The following is a 12,375-nucleotide window of genomic DNA, read 5'->3' on the forward strand; positions in this document are numbered from 1 at the left end:
AGAGAGAGAGAGAGACAGAGAGAGAGACAGAGAGAGACAGAGAGAGACAGAGAGAGACAGAGAGACAGAGAGAGACAGAGAGAGACAGAGAGAGAGACAGAGAGAGAGACAGAGAGACAGAGAGAGACAGAGAGAGAGACAGAGAGAGAGAGAATAAATGTAAATATGTACACACATGCAGGATATTATACATACATACATGCATGCATACATACACATATACATGCAGGATGTTTGTGTGTGTGTAAAATCTTTCAATGATTTGTGGCTAGTTGTCAATTCTATGCTTTTGGAGCCATGAAACTACTGAAAAGTGCAGCTTTCTTAGAGTATTTCTTCTTCAGTCAAGAAAGTACTAATAATTGATTCTACATTTATAAATATGAACGTATACTATGTTTCACTTTATCTTACTTTAATTGTCAGAAAAACCAATGTGTTATTTAGAAAACAAATGAAAGAGAAAAAGAAAACACTTGTATTTTGCCCTGAGTTGTCTATTCCATTTTTTCATGTAGACAAATATTTTAAAAAGCACCTACTTTTACAAAACAGGGAAATACGTCTTGAGGTAGTGCAAAGTTTAGAGAAGATCTCATTACAGTCCATATTCTATTTACTGCCTAGGAGGAAGAAAAGTCATATGCAGAAATACCTCAAATCAGAATATATTAGATATGTGGAAAACAAAGTAGTAGTAATAATGATGACAACAACACCAATAATTATATAGCACCTACTATGTGCCAGGCATTGTGTTCTTTACTGTATTATCTCTTTTTATAAAATACCTGGGGAGTCCCCAGGGATGATCATCATTTACAACAACCAAGATGATAGGTATGGAAACTCAATATAGGACTGATTCAGTCTCATTGGTCAATAAATAGGTAGCCTATATAGTTCAAAATAGCATATCATTCAGAGTGCTGATATCATGACTGACACGAGAGGGAAAGGTGAATTAACCAAGGAGGACATGTCCATCAGTTTTTTTTTTGTTTGTTTGTTTGGATGCTGTGTCTGATTGTGTGTGTGTGTGTTTGTATGAAAAAGAGACTCAGAAGTCTCAACACATAGGAAGAATAAACTAGAGAAGAATCAAGTTTAATGTGTTGTAATGGTAATGAGAATCTGAAGAGCTTTCCTGCCCCTTAACAGGCTTAGGTGAATCTGAGGACCTTTCCTCATTGGAAAATAAACTCTGCCCCCTAATAAGCTGAATGTGGTGACATGGAGCCTGTGGTAGGAGGCTTTTTTTCAGGAGGCACAACTCATTACTTTGTAGTCAAGTGGGTCACAATGATTGTGATGTTCTCTGACCCTGGAGAAGGCTATATATATATATACCTTTGAGATGAGATTTTGCTTTGGGGCTCCCTTATGGGAAGGGTTGTGTGATATCGGCCAGATAAGACTCTGGGCAGCCATTGATCCCCCCAACTTTGAAAACCCAGATTTTGGTGCTTCTTCTTCTGGTGACTAACTGTATGTATGTAATGGTCAGACAGCTAGAAGCCCTGTCTGTTTATCTGTTGAATTGTGTTATTTTCTCTGTCTGTATTTTTGTCTGCTTGTAACTTAAATTTGTATTCTCTCAAGTTTATAGTGTTGACTTTTTCCTCCGTACTAGGTAAATGATATATGTTTGATTAAAGTAACATTGTTAATCCTTTTTTAGTTGCTTTCCTTTTGAAAAGCAGATCAAAGAACTTGTGCTAGCAGCCATGCTGGGTATGTTAGGGTGCTTGCTGCTACATGTGTACATGTACATATATTCATATCTATAAACATGTACTAATAACTTAATAATTTATAGTTGTATGAACATAACATCTGTATTCCTATCTCCCTGAAGTATGCTTTTGGTCTTTGGAACATGCTGCATGCCTATCTATCTATCTATCTATCTATCTATCTATCTGTCTGTCTGTCTGTCTGTCTGTCTGTCTGTCTATCTGTATATATACAAACATACAGGCATACAAATAAATATTTGCATATTGCATTATCCATATGTGCACATGGACATTCATGAGCACATGCATATTTATTATATATTATATATACATGTATGCATATGCTTGTATGAATTTGCACACATGTTATAGATATAGATATGGACAAGCAGATAGGTTTGAATATAATAATAGCTAACTTTTGTATAGTACTTACCATATGCCAGGCACTGTACTAAGGAATTTACAATAGTTACCTCATTTGATCCTCACAACAACCCTGGGAGGTAGGTGCTATTATATTCCATTTACAGATAAAGAAACTAAGGAAAATAGAGTTACTTGCCCAGGGTCACACAGTTAGTAAGTTTCTGAGGATGGATTTGAATGCAGTTTCTCCTAACTCTAGCTGATAATTCTATGACATCTGTACAAGGATTTTCTAACATTTTACCTTTATTAGAAAGGTGAGAGGATTAGAAAAGAAATTATGAGTTTGTAAGATAATAGAGTAAACAAAAAGGGGAGGGAATAAAGAACAAGCTTAATGCAGTTTCTTTTTTTTTCCAAATGCTTTATTAACTTCCGATTTACATCATTCATTTCCACCAGATTTTCAGTCACACATTTTCTCCCCATTTTTCCCCTACCCACACCCTCAAAATAGCAGTCCCACAGGATATCACCTCCTCCAACCTGCTCTCTCCCATATTTTCTCCCATACCCCTTTCGACTTTTCCAGTGGATCTCTGTGCCCCAGTGCCTGTATATCTTATTTCCCAATTACATGTACAATAGTATTGATAATCGTATACACACACATATGCATACATATTTGAATATTTGATTTTAAAACTTTGAATTCCAGATTCATTTCCTTCCTCCCTTGTCACCCACCACTACTGGGAAGATAAGGAGTTCAGTATAGGATGTACATGTGTGGCTAATGTATAACAATAACATAGCAGATATATTGAAAAAGACTGACTATATTTCACTCCCTTCTATCCCAACCCCCACTTGTTCTATTCTCCACTTTGATCCTGTCCCTTTTCAAAAGTGGGTGCTTCCAACTTCCCTGCCCCCCTGCCTGCCCTCCCTTCCATCATCCCCCCTCTCATGCCCTTCCCCCCTTACTTTCCTGAAGGGTGATATACCATATGTAGTGTGTATTTCATTCCCTCCTCAAGCCAAATTCGATGGGAATAAGGTTGACCCATTCATTACCTTTTGCCTTCCTATTCTTCCCCTCCATTGCAACCATTTTCCCCTTGCCTCTTCTGTATGAGATAGTTTACCCCATTCTGTCTCTCCCCATCTCCTCTCATTATATTACTCTCTCACCTTTTAATTTGACCTTTTAAGTATCATCCCTTCCTGTTAAATTGGTCCTGTACCCTGTAATGTAATACCAAGCAAAGGCAACTTCCCAGGTTCAAAATACCAGCATAGGTGCTCTCTATTTTATTCAGTAACAAACCCAGAACAGAGAAGATCAAAACATGACATCATTCAAAATACAGCATTTACTAAGTGTGATTAAATCATCTCCAAGGCCTACCCCACCCCAGGACTTTCCAATCATTCAATCAATTACAAAGTCTCTGTTCCAAATACTTCTCCACCCCTAGGCTATACCTTCTTTTGGTCCACCACAAAACCCCTCTTCTCAAATGGAGATTATTTTCCAAACATAGGTAAAGTACCTTCATTTGTCAATCACAGAGCACAATAAGGTCAAAAGTTCCCCACCCCTGGATCACAATTGAATCTACCCCAGAGTTACATCAAGTTTAAACACAGCACTTAATACCCAAATGGAGGTCTTTTCTTCATCTTGACACGAGGCAAGTTCTCAGCAATCTTAGTTCCTGGGGAGACAAGGCTTAGCAAGGCCATAAGATACATTGCCAGTCCCTTCATGAATTTATCCTCTGTCTGTAGAACAGTCCTAGAACCCCTGAACACATTAGCAAAGCCCTCTCCCAGGATTTCTGTAAACATACAACAAGAAAATCCTTCTTCAGGGCTTCTAAACCAACAGAAAGGCTCCCAGACCCCTGCAACAACAGCACTGTCCTTCACCAGTGGACAGTATTCATTCTGTCTGCCGGACAGTCTCCAGACCCCTGCAACAACAGTACTGTCCCTCACCAGTGGACAGTATTCACTCTCAGTACTGTCCCTCACCAGTGGACAGTATTCACTCTCTGTCTGCAGGACAGTCTCAGGCCTTCTTAACCAAATGCCAGGTTCCAGGACTTCTTCAACAGGACAGTCTTTCACCAGTGGACAAATCTGGCAAAATAACATCAAAACAGACAGACAAAGTACCAGCAAAACAGCCATGTCTCCTCAGTCCTTGGCAGCTCAGGGGGGCAGGTCTCAAAAGTCCAGGGCAATTCAAAGCGGCCACCAGCAATCTCTTAGTCTCTCCCTCTACACGAGGTGCTGCTTCCAAAAAGAACTTCCGCCTCTCTCTTGTCTCTCCAAATCCACGTCACCAGCTCCTCCCAGTCAGGACTTTCTTTTCACATCAAAAAGTCCATCCCACAGGTGGGATTAACAAGCTCTGGGTTTTAATACAATCAATTTGAAAACCAAGCCAATACAGGGGAATCTTTAATTGCCATTACTATCACATACCCTCTATCTATGTGTACCTGTAAACATATATACAGACATTCACATATGTATTCATATGCTCATATACACTCATATATAGACACATATATATTTCTATTCCCTTCAACTACTGAGAAAGGTTTCGTAAGTTACAATTATTGTTTTTCCATGTAGGAATGTTAATAGTTCAACAATGATAAGTTCCTTATGATTTATTTTCCCTGTTTACCTTCTCATGTTTCTGTTGCTTCTGGTATCTGAATGTCAAATTTTCTGTTCAACTCTATTTTTTTCAGCAAGAATGCTTGAAAGTCCTCTATTCCACTGAATAACCATATTTTCCCCTGAAACATGGTACTCAGTTTTTCTGGGTAGATGACTTGGTTTTAATCCCAGCTCCTTTGCCCTTCGGAATATCACATTCCAAGCCCTTCGATCCCTCAGTGTAGAAGCTGCCAGATCCTGGATTATCCTGATTGTATTTCCACAATATTCAAATTGTTTCTTCCTGGATGCTTGTAATATTTTTTCCTTAATCTGGGAATTCCAGAACCTGGCTATAATATTCCTAGGAGTTTTCTTTTTGGGATCTTTTTCAGGAAGTAATCGGTGGATTCTTTCAACCTCTATTTTGTCCTCTGATTCTAAAACATCAGGGCAGTTTTCTTTGAGAAATTCCTGGAGGATGATTTCTAGTTTCTTACTTTGATCATGGCTTTTAGGTAGTCCAATAATTTTTAAATTATCTCTTCTGGATCTATTTTCCAGGTCAGTGGTTTTTCCCATGAGATATTTCACATTGCCTTCTATTCTTTCATTTGTTTGGATCTGTTTAAAAGCATCTTGATTTCTCACAAAGTCATTAGCTTCCATTTGCTCCAATCTAATTCTGAAGCCATGATCTCCTCATTGAGCTTTTGGGATTCTTTTTCCATCTGGCAAATTTGACTTTTTAAGGCATTCTTCTCCTCATTGCCTTTTTGAGCCTCTTTGGCCATTTGAGTCAGTCTGTTTTTTAAAGTGTTATTTTCCTCAGTCAGGCTGTTGACACTCATTATATGATTTTCTTGCATTGTTCTCATTTCTCTTCCCAATTTTTCCTCCACTTCTCTTATCTGCTTGTTGAGGTCCTGTATGGCCTCTAACCAGCTTGTATTTTCCTTTGAAGCTTTTGGTGCAGGAGTTCTGACTTCACTGTCTTCCTTCTCTTCCATGCTTTGCTCCTTTTTGTCCCCCAAATAGGAGTGTAATGTTGGAATCTTCTGTCTGCTTTATTTCCTTTGCCTGGTCATGTGGCCCCTCAGTCACTTGACGCCTGGGCTTTTTGCCATAGTAGGACTCTGCCACCAGACAGGGGAGCTTTTTTCCCAAATGCTGTGGTTTTCTCAGCTGCTGGAGGTATTATATGGGTGCCCTCTCTGAGGTCTCCACAGGCTCTGGCAAGCTGGACATACACCCCAGGACCGCCACCCTAGACTGCAATCCAGATACAAGCAGGTAGAAACAAGAGAGATTACCCCTCAGATTGATGCTCAGTCCTCCTACACTCTGCAGGCCAGGAGCTGAAGCTTCCACGTGGTGCTGGCTGGCTGTGGCAGCGCCTCAGTGGCTTCTGGTGCTGGCGGCAAAAGCCACACATTCCCACTTACTGTTCTCAAAGTCCAGACTGCACTAACCTCTAACTTTGTCCTTCACATCTGTGTGTTGATAAATCTGGAAATGGCCACAGCTGCTGCTGATCTGGAGTCCCTTTGACCATGGCTTTACAGGCCCACCCTGGGGCTACAGCTTCAGTGTGGGGCTGGGCTTGGCTCCCAGAGCACTGCAGTGGCTGATTCCTGCCGGCCTGCTGGGCTGTCCTCAGAGGGAGGCTAGCTTCTTTTTTTTTTTTTTGTGGGTTCTGCAGCTCCAAAGTTTGTTTAGAGTCCCCTTTTACATGGATTCGGTAAGGGCACAGTGTGGAGGTCCTGCTTCTACTATGCCATCTTGGCTCTGCTTCCCTTAATGCAGTTTCTTAAAATAATTTTTGTCAAGTTTGCAAATGAAATTTCAAGATAGAATTGGTGTTTAATTTTTCCTTATATTTCTGAGGTGGGCACCTGATTCTTGTGCCCTAACTTTTTCAGAGAGCAGGTGCCCAATTCAAAGAGAATAGTGACCTTTATATTGCTCACTTAGTGTGTGATGTGATTATTGGTGAGCCAAGCTGTCCTTGATGTGTTTGAAACATAGAAAACAGTTTTAGTACCAGAGTCCACCAAAAAGTGCAATGTGATGGCTTGACTACAATACATAGCATGCCTTCAACAATCAATATCTATCTTGGGGGAAGGCATTCACATTTATCACAAGGGACTAGCTGGCAAATACAGAGTGGGGCTGTGCTCACATGTATTGCTACTGAATTTTGTATCCAGAGTTATTCCTCTTGAAAAAAATAAACTATCATTTTGGAAAAGAATCTTTAATGCTGGGTATTTAGAATATTTCTAAAGGAGACAAAACCCTGATTTAAATAGTCAACTTGTGGCTGTGCTCATGAAAAAAAGTACTGGCAGTCAGAAGTGAAAACCATGAATAATATCCTAATGGTTTCTATTTGCTTTGGGACTGTACATTGTGTTTTTGTTCCCTTTTGCACCCCAGGCCTTCTCTGATACATTTGCCTAACCTTCCTAATTAGGTTTTGCTTGGGGTAGTATTGAAATTAGATTTCATTCCCGGGGCACTCAGCAAGTGAAGGAGAGGTTGACCAGGAGTGTATTATGCTCCTGAGGGAATCTGGGTGGGGATTTGGAATTTGCTGCAGATAATCCACAAAGTGGATAATGAGGGTGTGAATAATTGAGAATTTTACACACACTTAAAGCCACTTTGCAAGCTGGGCAAAGAATCTTTGTACTTAGGATAAAGTCCCCATTGTTCAAGAACTAATTATCTGAGTTGTGGATTTTGTAAGCTTTTTGCCTTCTCCACCCTCTTTTACTTATTCTTGCAATTTACTCCAGAGGATGAACATGGAAGGAGATGAAGCAAAACTAGGTGAATTTGAAAAAAAAAAAAAAGATACTTTTTTTTAAAAATTTGAAATTCTTTGTTGAAACGGTGCTATTTTTTTACATTAAAATTCTATTATTTATACTGTTACTAAACTCCCAATTGTGGAGCTGTGTTCATGCTTTGATGCCTTCTAGCAATTGAAAGAATGGATGTAAGTGTAACCCAAGAAACTTTTGAATTATAGGAGAGTTCTAACAGAAAGTCAAGGCACCTGTCCTTGGAGTTGTATTTACTCTTAACTTCATCATAAGTATTGGATACTCTTCTGGAATTAATTTTATCTTAGGCATGTTCATGTGTAAATATATATGCAATATATATTACATATCAATACACATATACATATGTGTAGATAGATAAAGATATATCATAACTGTCTATCTATATTCAATTTTGTTTTTGGGATTTTATCCCCTAACTTGTGTCCTAACAACATTTCTAGAACAATATTAATTTTATAGTTATCAAAAGATGAGATTTTGTTTCAGGAATAAGCTTGGTTAGGGCATTAATACATTACACAGTATTTTAATGTCAGCCAAACCCACTCTTCTTCTTCTATTCAGTTGTAGGAAAATCTCATTATTCATTCTCAGTATTTATCTTATGTATATGTATGTATGTGTATATACACACACTCTAGCTCTATGGGTTATCTGTCCCAATTATTGTCTAGTTTAGTGGTTTTCAGACTTTTAGTGTCTGGACACTTATACATTTAAAAATTATTGAAAATGCATCTATCTTTCCCCCAAAATCAAGTTGATGTGTGTTATATTTACTGTATTTGAAATTAAAACATCTTAGTTGTAGTACGAAAAGTTTAGGCATTGTTTGTTATTTGAGCCTTGGGGAGCCCTAGGGGTCCCTGGATCACCCTTCAGTAGCCATTGATCCAGATAATAAGAAGTATCCAAAAATACTAGAGCTCATTTGATTCACTGAAATTGAAAGAGTATTTGTGACATTCAATAAGATCTCTCTACAGAGATCTAAAGAATTTAAGAAAATGGAGAAGCCTATATATGGTATTGGTCAAAGTTATTTTATTCCTCTCAAAATTTTCAGATATTCTGTTAAGGTATTTTTGGAATAATCTGCACCTTAGGAATTATTATTGGGAGTAAGAACAAATGACCACAAAAAGCTTTCTATCATTTTCACCATCTCCTTCCAGTCTCCTGTATAAAAGACATCATCAGTTCTCTGATGTCCAGAATTCCATCTGAATGCTCTGTTCAATGACAAAATCAGGGAAATTTGCACAAAGTCGATATAAAAAGAGCCTCCCTTCCCCCTTGTGTTCTTCAGGTATGGATAATAGGAAAACTTAATATAAATTCATATGTTTCTGTATCATAGTCTAGGGACAAATCGAAGTGACTGGAAATCTTGTAAACCACTAGAGATTAATTTAGTTACACTATTTCCTGCCCTTTCCTAAGGGCCTTGTAAGTACTCCTGGGATGTTCTACTCTTCAAGATATTTTCTTACAATCTCAAACTTCAGGATCTGCTATTAGGTTATAAATCAGAGTCATTTGGTCCTGTGGATTGAAGTCCACATACTGTTTTCAGACCTATTACTAAAACAGAGTCAGAGGATATGATCACTGATACTATATTCTCTTTCTATCTCTTTCTCCCAGTCTTTCTCTTTTGTTTGTTTTCATTTTTTCTGCTTTTAGAAATAGTTCTTCCTGGGTATACAACTTCTTAAGTGAGGTGCAGAATAGATCATAAAAGAGTTAAAAACACAAGAATGTCTCTTCCCTAGGGATTAAAGCTACATTCCACATAAGTTTGGGAAGAAGACAAAGCTGTGATTGTTGGTCCCCATGGTGTACCTCTATCTTTACACTCCTAGCACTCTGATTTATAGGGCATCCCAAAGCATCTTACTATTTCTTTGAATTGCCTTCCATAAACACTGAAGAGGAAGAATAATAAAATATGTCAGCAGGACATTATAGAAGATTTGAAAAGGATAAACAGCCCTTGAATCCAACTCTGGCTTTCTTCAAAAGATAAGAATTGGGATCATAAAATCACCCTTCTTCTTTCCCCCATTAACTTTTTTTAAAGGTCGCTGCAAATCATGAGTGTTTGAGTATACACAGGAGAATTACTGTAACAGAGAATTCCATGTAATGTAGATTTGCCTTAAATCCCATTTGGAGGGGAAAGTATTCAATAGGAGCTGATAGGAGGTATCCTTTTCTCTAGATGTATATTTATGGAATGTTTCATTTTGTTTTTTAAGCCAGACACACCTTTCATCAAAGATTTTATGAACTCTTAGAGTTGGACAAAACCTGCCCAGGGGTTGAGGGGGGAGGATTCCCTTTATAACAAACCAGACAAATGGCAATTTTATAATTGAAAAGTGCTGAACTGTAAATGATGCTATGAAGTAGCATATGTAAGCATTATATTTTTCATTATATAGATGAAGAAATTGAAACTCACTTAAGTTAGGTGACTATCTCACAAAACATTAGTATTTGAAAGATCTATGTTCTATTCTCTCAGCTTCTTTCCCTGGCCTCCATTTCTCATGCCAGTAATCCAAGCTCCCTTCATGGGACTTTGGAATTCTGATTAGTGAGCATTCACAGTATTTGGCATGGTACCAGATAGGCTACACCAATTATGTCAGACTCAAATGGAAATAGTGATTCTTTATTTTGCATTTTAATTTAGTTAGATATTTATCAATTACATTCCAATTTGGTTCTTGGCTTCACTAGGGAACATTGCATGCTGCAGTGCTGCCCAGGGGTTATTTGGCATCTCTGCACTACATTATTCCCTAGCCATCTTCATGTTATGTCACCAATGAATACCTTTCCCCTCCACTCACTTTTCCCCTCCACTAACCACTCCTCTATTCTTTTATATTCTACCTCTGAGAACAAAAATCATATCAACATTATCAAAACTTTTCCCCTATAGCAACAATTTCCCTACATTTTGCCTTCTGGAATCATAAGCTCCTTGAGGGCAGTGATGCCTTGATTGCTTGTATTTATATCCTCATCACTTCCCACTGTTCCTGATACACAAGCTTTTAATGAATACTTTTCCATTCAAAAAATAAACCTTAGTCATTAAGACTCCAATTCCAGGATTCTTAATGGTACATCACAGTAATTCAAAAGAAGGGATGATTCTTTGTGGCTATCTTTCCTAAAAGGACTTCATATAAACCACGCTCATCAATATACAGTCTTGCTATATGGCAGCCCAGGGATTATAAAGGGGGTCTTGATTTAATGCAATTAAAACCAACATAATACACGAAAATGTCAGGGGCACACTGTTAAGAAATCATTATGGTACTTTTTAATCTGATGTCATTATTATAGTGTGCATTATCTAAGTCACTCAGCATTTGAAAATAAGTGCTGTCTATAAGAAGAAATTATGTACCATAACACATTATGTTAAATTAACTGTCTAGGGTTGTGAAAATATGCATATATCTACATACATATACACATATATACATGTGGACATATATTACTAATACAATTAACTATAAATTTCCACATCTTTCTATATGTCATGAAGGAAAGTCAACATATAGACTCCTCTGATTTAGTTTGCTATATTACCATTGAGATTCAGAGGAATTATTTTCTTAACTGTTTTCACTGGTGTGAGGCATTTCGCAGAATCAAGAATCAGAGAGGCTCAGGATAGAAAGGACTCCAGCAAACATTTACTCCAATCTTTACTGACAGAAGAATCCTCTCTATGGATAAATAGTCATCCAGAAAGTTCCATTCAATATTAAAAATCCACAAGCATGTTAAGGTCCTGGTATATGCTTGTCACTCTGCTTGGTGTAGTGACAGAAATTCCCTTGAGGAATTCAGTTTCTACGGGGTGCACCCAACATACAGAGAGCCCCCAAAATGTTAGTACAGCTTAAGGATTTGAATCTTAAAACTGCACTAAAACATTTGGCTTCCTGGATATAAACGGGTAAGTCAATACACACTATTTTGAGGAGGAAGATCTTATTGACAGTGTTCATAGATGGATAAAATGAAATTCAAAAGATAAGGAATTGGTGAATGATGTTGGCAATAGCATGTTCTGGAATTAGCAGTCAGAAGCAAAAAGTATGCTTTTGCCTCCTGCCCCACCCAGCATGGTATAGGACATAAGGAAAAGATTACCTAGAAGTGAAGAAAGAAGGTGACTAGGGATTCAATCCCTTTTCCTCAGGGAAATCTAATTTTCCATTATCATCAGAAGGTGGGATGAATTTGTGGTGAAGAGGTCAAGGATGATAAAAAGGCTTTTGTTTTTGTTTTTCCTCACTAAAACAGGAAAGTAAGAGGACATAATTGATGGCAGAAGGTGGACAGAGAAGGGTACAGAACTGTGGAGGGGTATACTGAAGATTGCAGGGAAATGAATAAAGGGGAACAGGTTTTTACTTTTGCATATGATGAATCAGAATCACAAGAATAAAGGGAGCCTGACCTTTGAGTAAGATCATGGTAACATAGGGAAAAACCATTTTATTAGGTCTTCTACCCCTTATGGTTGTGGATCAAGATTTTGCATAAGGGTAGTGGAATTAGCTTTCTTGCCTGGTTATTCTAGACAAAATGAAGTTAGGAGAGTAGGCAACAAATAGAGATAAAAAGGAGCTTCTTATTAGTACAAGGGAATGATTAACCTTTGTTTTCCTCCCCAGGCCAAATTCACCTCATGC

General features: G+C 38.0%; 1 long non-coding RNA gene across 1 annotated transcript; it reads right to left on the reverse strand.

Moving 5' to 3' along the window:
• Window positions 1–3,408: 3,408 nt before the first annotated feature.
• Window positions 3,409–4,599, reverse strand: LOC138155556 (uncharacterized). Its single transcript, XR_011166864.1, has 2 exons — window positions 3,682–4,599; window positions 3,409–3,506 (listed from the first exon to the last, which is right to left on the reverse strand). It is a non-coding gene; the product is annotated as an uncharacterized lncRNA (long non-coding RNA).
• Window positions 4,600–12,375: the final 7,776 nt, after the last annotated feature.

This window comes from Petaurus breviceps, unplaced genomic scaffold, assembly GCF_028583685.1.
Source record: "Petaurus breviceps papuanus isolate PSGF00001 unplaced genomic scaffold, PetGlider_PUasm1.0 91133, whole genome shotgun sequence".
Classification (NCBI taxonomy): domain Eukaryota; kingdom Metazoa; phylum Chordata; class Mammalia; order Diprotodontia; family Petauridae; genus Petaurus; species Petaurus breviceps.